We start from the raw sequence: 10,637 nt of genomic DNA, 5'->3' as shown, positions 1-10,637 counted from the left end.
CGATTACACTACCTCATTAAATAAGGAAACCTAGAATATATATTCAATTTGAAAATGGAATCAAATAACTAAGAACAAAGATTTGTTGGGAAGGAAAGTCGTCAGTATAATCATAGGCTTTCTCTTTTCTCAAATTCTTTGAGCCTCTTTCATTGATCTATTTTGATGCCAAGGAGATACTTCAAGATTACTATAAAGCCTAATAAAGAAAGCATTATGCCTTCGAAGGCACAAAGCGAAGCGACTCAAATCAAACTAGTGGGGAATTGTCTTCTTCATATATTTAGGCTTTTTCGAGTTCGACTATCCACTAAAAGTAGGCTTGATGATAATAGTAGAATAATCGGATATTTGAGTAGATAATTAAGAAAATATGGAATAAGACGGAGCAAGAAGAAGAAGATCAGACTGCTGCTACTCAACCTCCGTAGTTGAATCTAACAGTTCACAAAGTTTTTGACTTTATTCTCACTGAGATCACTAAAAGCCTTCTACGCCATAAATCAGTCATAAGAAAGGCTTTCAAGATTAAAGATGCCTTGGCTCGGTCAAAGCAACGAGATCTTTTTCTAGTTAGACTTCTACGAATGCAATGAAAGAACCATCCCTTCCTATTTTTGAGTCATGTCATATAAAAAGAAAATAAGACCCCAAAGAGCCCTTATTTACCACTTTAGTGGGTGGGGGTAAAGGGGGATTTACATACAACCGAAGCAAAGTGGTTTATGATTGAATCTCAAAGTCATTCTTATCAATTGATAGATCCAAGTTCATTGCCTATTTTGAGTTCACTCGGAGCTTTGGCAACCACTGTAGGAGGTGTGATGTACATGCACTCGTTTCAAAGGGGTGCAAGACTTCTCAATTTGGGCCTTATATTTCTCCTATATACCATGTTCATATGGTGGCACAATGTTCTACGTGAATCCACGTTGGAAGGACATCATACCAAAGTCATACAATTAGGACTTCGATATGGTTTTCTTCTCTTTATCGTATCGGAGGTTATGTTCCTTTTTACTTTTATTTCAGGCTTCTTCTCATTCTTCTTTTATTTCAGGCTTTCTACAATAGATATCGAAGGTATTTGACCCCCACAAGGGATTGGGGTTTTAGATACTTGGGAAATCCCTTTTCTTAATATCCTTATTCTCCTTTCATCCGGAGCAGCTGTAACTTGGGCTCATCATGTTATACTCGTGAGGAAGGAAAAACGATATGTTTACGCTTTAGTAGCTATCGTTTCATTAGCTCTAGTATTCATAGGATTTCAAGGAATGGAATATTATCAAGCACCTTTCACTATTTCTGATAGTATTTATGGTTCTACCTTTTTCTTAGCAACTGGCTTCCATGGTTTTCATGTGATAATAGGTACTTTTTTCTTGATCGTATGTGGTATTCGCCAATATCTTGGTCATCTGACCAAGGAGCATCACATTGGCCTTGAAGGAGTTGCAAGGTACTAGCATTTTGTAAACGTGGTTCGGTTATTCCTATTTGACTCTATCTATTGGAGGGAAGGTATATGAAAGAACTTGTTAGTGGATTGAGGAATTCAAGCTCAAAGGCAAAGAGAACTAGGCTTATCCAAAGAATTACAGCAGCTTTCCCACTCCCTTTCATTATATACCACAAAGTCTCTTTCACTTTCCTACCAAAGCTCTCTTTATTTTGGCACATAAATTCAGGGATTGAAGAGACTATGGCAGATCATGTTCACCAAGAAATGACTCGAAATTGGATCCTGATCTATTTGAGATTGTTCCTTTTCATCTCCAGCAAAGATCTTTTCTTGGCACTCGTTTCTTTTTCGAATAAATTGAAGAACCTAATTGACTCATCCTTGCCTACTATGAAAGATATCCATTTTTTCGATTCCTCAACTAGGTCTGATTATAAAATGGGAAAACTGAGCAAAGTGATGTTCAACTTCTCTCCGTCCTAGCCTACTATCCATCTCGTGTATCTAGAGTTCTTCCTCATCTTCTTCTTTTCATGCCTCAAAATACAGGATAGACTCTGATGTGCAAATAAGGAAGGGAAGGCAGTTTTCCTGTGGATAAACTATCTTTATAAAGGAGTCAAGAAATCCATAACCTTTTCATTAAGCCTTGGTCCTTCATGCCTCCAACAAGGACTACAAAGGCTACTGCCCTTTCACCTCTCAGCTTTATCCTCTCGTTAGACTCTTTTTCTCTTTCTTTCTTCTCTTTCAATCAGAAAGTGGAAACACCACTTTTCTCTAAGAGAAAAAGGAAAAAGGAAAAGCTAAGAAATCAGATTTGTGGCAAAGATAGTAATTTCATACTCTTTCTATCAAATCAAAAGGCTAATGGTTTATCTTCATATCTTTATATATATTTTTGAATCTCATCTCAAATTTTTTGAGCCTATCGATCAGAATTAACTTCTCTTTTCTCTTTCTTCCTCTTTCTCTTTCTTATCTCTATCAATAATCATAATTTTCTTCTCTTTTCTTTCCAATTCATAAAGAAATTGATCTTTGAAAATTCTTTGACTTTCTTATTGAAGTCCAAGGATCAAATAATATTGAGAAGAATGATCAAAGCGACTTCATTGTGGACCATAATCAATGGAATAAACAAGTCTAGAGGCGCGAAGCAAAATGATTGAAAGTTCGCTTTTTCTTGATCATTGAATAAAGAGAGAGGTAAAAAATTACTATGTGATGAGTGCATTGGGAGATGGAATTCCATAGAAAAGAAATATGCAAAGGCCATAAGTCAGCTGCTAGCTCTTCAATTCTTGACCGAAGAAAATTTTCTATTTGTCAATCCAAAAGGAAGTGCGAAGAGATTATATCATCCGGTCAGAGAGGAAAGGTGGTAGCCTGACAAAAGGAAAGAAATTCCAATGGCTAAGCTCGCATGCCTCATCCAAGAGGTGAACTCTTCGTAAAGGATGACTTATATAGAATAGAAAGAAATTGAAAGGGTATAGGGATAAGGAATAGAATTGAATCTACCATTATAATTAGATTAGACTAAGACTAGGCTTTTTCTCGAAAGGGCTAAGAGCCTTGATCCCACTTCCAGGACAGTAAAGAAGTTCTTTCTCAATTTTAGATATAGTATAACCTCAGCCCTATCTAAAATTGAGGAAGAACTTCTTTACTGTCATCATTTCTTTCAAAGGGCAGTAGCCTCAGCCCTATCTAAAATTGAGGCATTCTCTCCCCATAGTATAACCTCAGCCCTAATTCTCATAAAGGCCAGGATGTCATCATTTCTTTCAAACTACTTCTACGGAGCCTTCCACATTGCAGAAAAAGAGTTGGTTGATGAAAGAAAAATTCTATTATAATAGAACCTAAATCTCCACCACAAAATCCCAGGCTATCTAGTCCTTTCGTATATAAGTAGATTTAGCTTGCCCTTGATTCTGCATTTCTCACCAATCTCATGACATGATCTTATGAGCACCTATCTTATGTGCTAGAAAATGATTCTCAAAGGCCCAGTCTAGTAGCAATCACTTTTGTTAGAAAGGTTAGAGCGAGAACCTTGTCTTTTCTTTCCCTTCTGAAAAGAAGAAGAAGTGGGCTCTCTCACATTACAGCCATGAAGGTTTGGCCTAGAACTACTATCCATTTCTTGCAATTATACTTTAAGCAACGCATTAGCAGTCGAGGATCACATCTCCTCATTTCAATAAGGACAATGAGTAGATGTGGAGAATCATCCCACTCTACGATAAGCTGACCCATAATATTAGTGGATTAGATAGGTTAGCCTTTTGTTGGTATAAAGAACTTCATATGCAGAGAAGAACTACTATACGATAGAAGAAAATCACCAATCCTTCGCTGACGCCTTTTCCTTTCTTCATCCTAATGCCTAAGCGGATAGGAGAGAAGAGAATCGATTTTCGCTTCGAGCCACCACCCCCTTGACTTCGAGAGACGGATGAAATATACGAAAGCAGTGGTTCTATAAGACTAATGAGTTCGCACCTCGTCCTTCTCCTTCTCTACTCAATCAACTAATACGATCAAAGACTGACTCCAAAAGATCAACTTAACCTAGCCCAACCTACTTAAAGAACCGTCAGGCTTGGCTTTGAAGGGACATATGTGGAAGAGCTGAAGAAAGAAGAAAGTCGACCTTGTAGAGACCTATAGACTCAAGCGATTGTGCCTACCTTGAATGGAAAGGAAGGTTCATTTATCTGAGACTATATTGGATCCGGAGCAAAAAAGGAGAGATAAAGCCCACTATGCGGTAAGAAGCCCCAGTTGGGGAGGAATCCCAATCAGTGTAGAGAATGAAAATGGATTTCCTTCTTTCTCAAATTCTTCTCAACTCATCTGAAGCTTTATTTTATCCTTTCCATCTCACCTCCTTTGATCTTTCTCATTCTGCCCTTCTGACTTACTTGTTTGCTCGACAATTTCTTCTTTTCCTGTTCCTAAATTGAGGATGCAAGGGCAAGACTCCTACTACGGGGTTCTTTAAACGTCAAATAAGAGTCAAATCGATAGGATTACATGTTGGAGGCTTTCATAAGCCTTTTATGAGGCGTGACGATGGCGCGCTCTGCCCTACCTCTCAATGGATAAGGCATCTGAATCCTAGGCAAACTTCTTCTTATGTTATCGATCTTTCAACTCAAACGAAAAGAAGCATGGAAGAAAGAACAAAGCCCCCTTCCAGACTAATGAAGTGACTTAGTTGCAAAAAAGAAGGAAAGAGGGATAGATTCCCTGACTAAAGAGGGACAGATTCCCTGACTGACTCCCTTTCTAAAGAAGGTCGAGTAGCAAGCGCCCACTATGTGGGATCACATACCAATCCCGCAACTGAGAATGCTACAAAGAAAACCTTTCCAATCCAACTCCTTATCTTATGGTATGCCTATGGCTTTGTTCTAGCTCTTGCCTCTTGTTCTACCTCTTGAGATGCGCTTCCACTTTTTCTTCTTTCAATCCCTACTTCTTCTCATAAAAAAGAGTCATAAAGGTGGGACATCTTGAAAGTAGATTAATGTCAATCCTAGAGAAAGATAATCTGATCATGAGTGATCGAAGAAAAGGATTGTAGCTACACTCCTACAGAGCCTCCACTGAGTAAAGGACTAAAATCAGTCCAAAACATAAGCGAGGACTTAAGCTAGGGTGTCGTCCTACGGAACCTCTTTGTCGACTTTTCTTCCTTTTAGTGACTACATTAAGTAGCCAAGGAACCGTGAAAAATAAGATTCATTCATCACGTAGTGGGATGGAAGTCTTTGTGTTAAATCACATAAGAAAAGGCGCGTTCACTAGAGGCAATGAATGCATGTGTTAAGTAGAAAAAGAAGAAAGCCTAGACTCTGTAGGAGTTGAGAGGCTCAATGTAATATAAGAGTTCAATGAAGGGAAAAGAATTTACGGGAGTTGGATGAGACAAATTCGAGTTAAGAGGAGCAAAGAATTTGCGAATGAGAGAATGAATTTACACTACCTTTTGCCTTCTAAAAGTAGTCTTTTGACTCAATCTTCCACTTATCTTATCTAACAAGAAAAAGAAAAGACCATGAAATTAGTGAGACCATCTGGACCCTTTATAAATGCCTAGTCAACTCCTACGGAGCCTTGTTCATTGATGGACTTGTTAATAGAACTGATTTTCATATTCAAGATTCTCAGAGTCTGCTCCCTCCTTTACCTTTGGAGCCTCTTACGCCTCAAACCTAAAATAACTATGAAAGTTTATCCTCCTCTTAAAAGGGTAAAGCTACTTTCTTCCTCTTTCTTCTTCTTCAATGGATAATACCACCCTGAAAAGGGAAAATTCTTTTGAAACAAAAAGAGTTCATAATTCAATGCCAGCTTAAGACCCGCACTTGTTCAAATAGCCTATATGACAGGGTTTTCATCCAAGTTGAAGGAATGAGATCACGTCAATCCCTTGATTTTCATAGTAATATCGTAGTAAGTGCCAACCAGAAAGAAGAAAACCTAGGATTTTCTTAAAAAGATTCCTTGGAAGATTCAGATTGAAAGAAAAATCGCAGTTGCCAAGTCAGAGGACTCATTCGAAAAGAGTTTGAATGACCATGCTTCTGACTGAAAATCCAATGTTAGAAGATCTGTGGACCCTCTACTTTGGTTGAATAGAAGATCAAGTGAGTGAGTTTCATGACCTAAACCGCTACATGGGCTCCCTGATTCTTGGGTTGAAGTAGAAGTAAAAGGACCTGAAGAATAAGCTTTAGTAGAAAAAAAAAACTCTAGCTTAAGCTTTGAACTTCACTTTTCAATCCCCTCTAAAGAGGCGGGGTCCCATGAGTACTTGGACCACTCCTGTTCACTGACCAAGCGGTCTACTTTTACCTGACTCTACTTGTTGGGATATAGATACCCGACCGGCATCCCCTTCTTCCTATACCTTCTTCGGGTTAAGAGCACTTTGGAAAAAGGAAAAACCTGGTGTAAAGACAACTCCTCAAAAAGAATTGCCTTGCCTGACTCTCTGTGAGAATAATGGCTTCCCCAGTCTACTCAATAACAAAATTGAGGACTACTGCTCAGACGTGAATGAGGTCTTCCTCACATTTTGGAATTTGAACCGCGAAGTGGGATTTCGAGTGCTTTCTCACATCCGAGGGTGCTGGTTCCACTTCCACTGAAGCATCTTTCACTGAGAAGTCTTCCTTGGTACCGAAGGTAAGTAAAGGCTGAAGTTCTTTAACTTTCAGAGATTTCTAAGATCTCGCCTAGTAGTAGTCTCAGACTTTTCTTTCTGTGAATTAGCTCTTTTACAGATCAAAGAGGCCCTCGTTATCTAAGATAACCTCTTCTTCTTCTTCCATGATGTGCTACTTTACTTGATTTTCTTTATTATTCCTCACCCAGTAAAGCCTCTAAATTATCATAAGGCAATTGCCTATGAAAGAGCTAGTCGACTCCTAGAATTGGAATATTGATGAAATCAAAGGATAGGCAAACAGCTTTTAAGTAGATAAGATGAGTTGGTTTATCAAACTTGGAGATTCCCTTCTTTCTTATTTATCTGGGAATGGATTAGATTTAGGGTTAGTGGAATCCGTTGAGGAAAGGGGGAGACTCGCGCTCACTCTAAAGATCCAGTAGGGTGGTTCGGGACCTATATGGGTATGCTGCTACTTTTCAGGGTAGATTATTCTCTAACGAATAACCAATAAGCTTGAATAATAAGCTTTCATATTCCAGAGTCAAAAGTTTCTTCTTCCAGTTGAGGAATAAGCTAGAACAAGAAAGTAAACCATCTTTCGTAGTTCTCCCTAGACTTCAAAATTGAATGATTCCTCTCTCTTTATTTTTGATTGAGGGATTTTTAATTGAAACGGCTCCTTCTAAGAACCTTTTAATCTACTTCGCCCCTCTCTTCTCCTTCTTAGTCGAGTTTCTTAAACCTTATTATTTTGAATTAAGTTATTTCTAAAAATAAAAGGCTCCTTTTAAGTGGCAGAATAAGGAATTCGCTTTCAAATTCGTTGAATCTCTCTTCTATTTTAAATCAAGTTATTTCTATATATAAGGGCTCCTTCTAAGAATAAGGAATTTTCTTTCAAATTCTTTGAACAGTTCTCTATTTTGAGTCGAGTTATTTCTAAATATAAGGGCTCCTTCTAAGAATAAGGAATTCTCTTCACCCGTTTCCTCTATTGGAGTCGAGGTATTTCTAAAAATAAAATGCTCCTTCACATATGAATAAGAAATTCACTTCGCGCCTCTCCTTTATTTAGAGTCGAGTTGTTTCTAAATATAAGAGCTCCTTCACATAAGAATAAGGAATTTGTTTCACCCCTCTCCACTATTTGGAGTCGAGTTATTTCTAAATATAAGGGCTCATTCACAGTCGTTTCGCTTCACACCTCCTTTAGATAAAAGAATTTGTGAAACGAAAAAATTGACATTTTAATTGATTAATTAAAGGAAATGGAAGAAAGCATATCTCATTCAATTCCCCATCTCATAAAGAACTAAACAACTTCTGCAACAACCCCTCACAGTAGACTCAACCCAAAGATTATACCGATAGGATATGCTTTCTTCTCTTATTAATTCAACTTCTAGTTAGAAAAGTTCCAGCGTCAATCAAAAGACTATACTAGCAGCGGTTATTCCAAGAATTAGGGATATTGTTGTGCTTACTGATTCAATCACTACTGATACGCATTAAATTGCAAAAGAGATGACTGGTTCATTTCACTCTTAGCAAATTTGTACCGACTCGTCAACAGATCATGAAAGAGAGAGAATGGCAACTGAGCCCACGTACCGCTAGCTTCTTCTTAGCCCTTGACACCGCGAGCTTGGGATTATTTCATTAGGGGAATCTTTCTCTTGAAATGGAGGATGATATCTTGAATTTTTCTTTCTTCTTTTCTCATTATTTTCTGAGATAAAAGAGAATGAGGAAAAAGGATGTGCCTTCTTTATGCCTTGGGAAGGGGAAACTATGCATTCCATGAAATGAAGAAAGCAAGGGGAGCAAGCCTTTCCAGAGAATAGAGAATACTGCCTGCTTTGGTTATTTAGAAGGAGCTGCTTAGTTCCCTTTTTGATCCCTTACTTCTTGGTTTGAATGCAGCAAATGAAGAAGGGCTTCGTCTGCATGGCAGGTGCCCTTCAAGAAAAGAGAAGAAGAAGAAAGTCTGGGCAATCAATGAACAAGGAGAGTTGAAAGGCCGAGGGCTCGATCTAGCTCCCTACCCCATCAACATATTTTTTATCCTCAACAAGAGCTACTGCTTTTTTTGGGAATGAATAAAAGGACTCTTCTTTTGAGCCTGTGCGATCCTTCCTACTCGTTCTTTTTCCTTTGTGAACCTCTAACTTCAACACTCGACTTTCAATGTGAATGAATGTCCAAAATGGATGGGAAAAGATCTAAAGGGTAGAGGTGTCTCGCACCTAGCATTTCAGAAAAGAGAGAGAGCCTGCTGTCAAATTCTCTGAACCTCCCTGGCATTCTGAGAGTTATCCTTTTATGTTGAAGGAGGATATGTCGTTTAAAGCCCCACGTAACGCTTAGGCCTTACTCAAGCTTATTGATCGATCTTACTACTTCTCCTTTTATGAAACTGACTCAAAAAAATAGACTTCAACAGTCGGATCTGGATGAAACTCTCTTTTGCCTATCTGGTTCATAGGCTTGATCTTTCTTTTTCAAGAGTTGATGTAGCGGAAACTCGGTATCCTCCTCCTTAGGTCCCTTACCGCTCCATAGAGAACTAAATACGGATCAGTTTCATTACCGCTCTGTGGGCTCAAAGGCTACTTCTTAAGCAAGAGCCACAGCAAGAGAGCTAGCTACTTTCTTCCTCTAGGTTTGATTCTTTCTGGGAGTCTTGTCGTAGTAGGTTGGTGCTTTTCTTATGATGAAATGGAAGAAGGGAGGGAACTTCTACCCAACTCTTACTTCTTTCGGTCCCTTCCAGTAAAGTGTATTCACTCAATTCAACTCATCTAGAGCTTTATTTTCGAAGGAGTCATTCAATGGAATAAGAACCTATTCAGCCGCTTCCCAAAAACAAGGGTTAGGACCAAAGAATTTGCAAAATTCTATATTCACTTTTCTTTCAGCCTTGTTCATTGATTTTGTGCCCCAAATACAGGGAAAATAGACTAAAGCGGTCTTTGGAAGGAATCTTGACTCTCACATCTCTCTCGCTGCTCAAGAAAGAAGTGGATAGTTACAAGATATAAGTAGTCTAAAAGAATGAAAGATCGAATTCAGAGATCATGTAAATAAAGAATATTGACTCTTTCTATGAAGTTTCAGCCCACTCCACAGTCTCACTAATTCGAGAAAAGAACTTCGTCTCCTTTTGCACTTCTCTCCTTCTTAGTCTCGCTCCTTCTATCCTGTTAAGTTGTTTCGCTTCTAGAACCAGATTTAGTGGATTTAAAAGAGTCCTTCGGACCGTAACTTCTCTCAAATTCTTTGAGCCTTGTTCATTAGTTTCACTCTATTTTCTATCTTTCTAGAGATCTCTTTTCAAGGCAAAGAAAAGACAACTCATCTGGAGCTTTATTTTCATCGGTTATTAGCTTGAGCCTTGAGGTAATATTTCATTACTTAAGGATAATCATCCTACTCCGTCTTCTTGAAATCTGGAAACCCCATAAAGACATAATATCTCAAATCTGATCATGGAATGAACGAGTTTGCCCTGTATAGGTATAGGAAGCATGAGATGTTTTCGAAGCAAAGGGGAAGCATCAAAATTAAATCTAAATAGTACGTAAGAGAGAAGAGGATCGGAGATTCAAGGTATTCGTTATGATGCTATGGTTATCAAAGGTTTAGGACGAAGCGAGACATCAATAGGCAGCAAGTAAGATACCGACTTAATCAAAGTTCTCATCTTCTGTCTCGAAATCAGGCTAGGTTCAAGTAGCACCTCAATGTAGAAAACTTGGAGGGATCAAGTTCTAACTTCTTAAGCTCTTTCCCTGTAACAAAGAAAATAAAAACCAAGAGGATAGGCTTAATTTTTTCGAAGAAGAGGTCTTCTCAGAGGTACGTGCGAAGTTTGTTGCGTGTCGGAAAAGGCAAGCATCACAGACCAACTTTACTGAATTGATATTGAGTGAGCAGAGGAATTCAGGTTTTTCCATCTAGCTAAGGTAGCAGGCTCAACTT

At 38.5% G+C, this 10,637-nt stretch overlaps 1 pseudogene; it reads left to right on the top strand.

Moving 5' to 3' along the window:
• Window positions 1-725: 725 nt before the first annotated feature.
• On the top strand, window positions 726-1,532 carry LOC127150093 (cytochrome c oxidase subunit 3-like; annotated as a pseudogene).
• The last annotated feature ends 9,105 nt before the right edge of the window (window positions 1,533-10,637 follow it).

The sequence above is a fragment of the Cucumis melo genome, chromosome 6 (assembly GCF_025177605.1).
Source record: "Cucumis melo cultivar AY chromosome 6, USDA_Cmelo_AY_1.0, whole genome shotgun sequence".
Taxonomy (NCBI): Eukaryota; Viridiplantae; Streptophyta; class Magnoliopsida; order Cucurbitales; family Cucurbitaceae; genus Cucumis; species Cucumis melo.
This window is presented reverse-complemented; position numbering and strand designations above follow the sequence as displayed.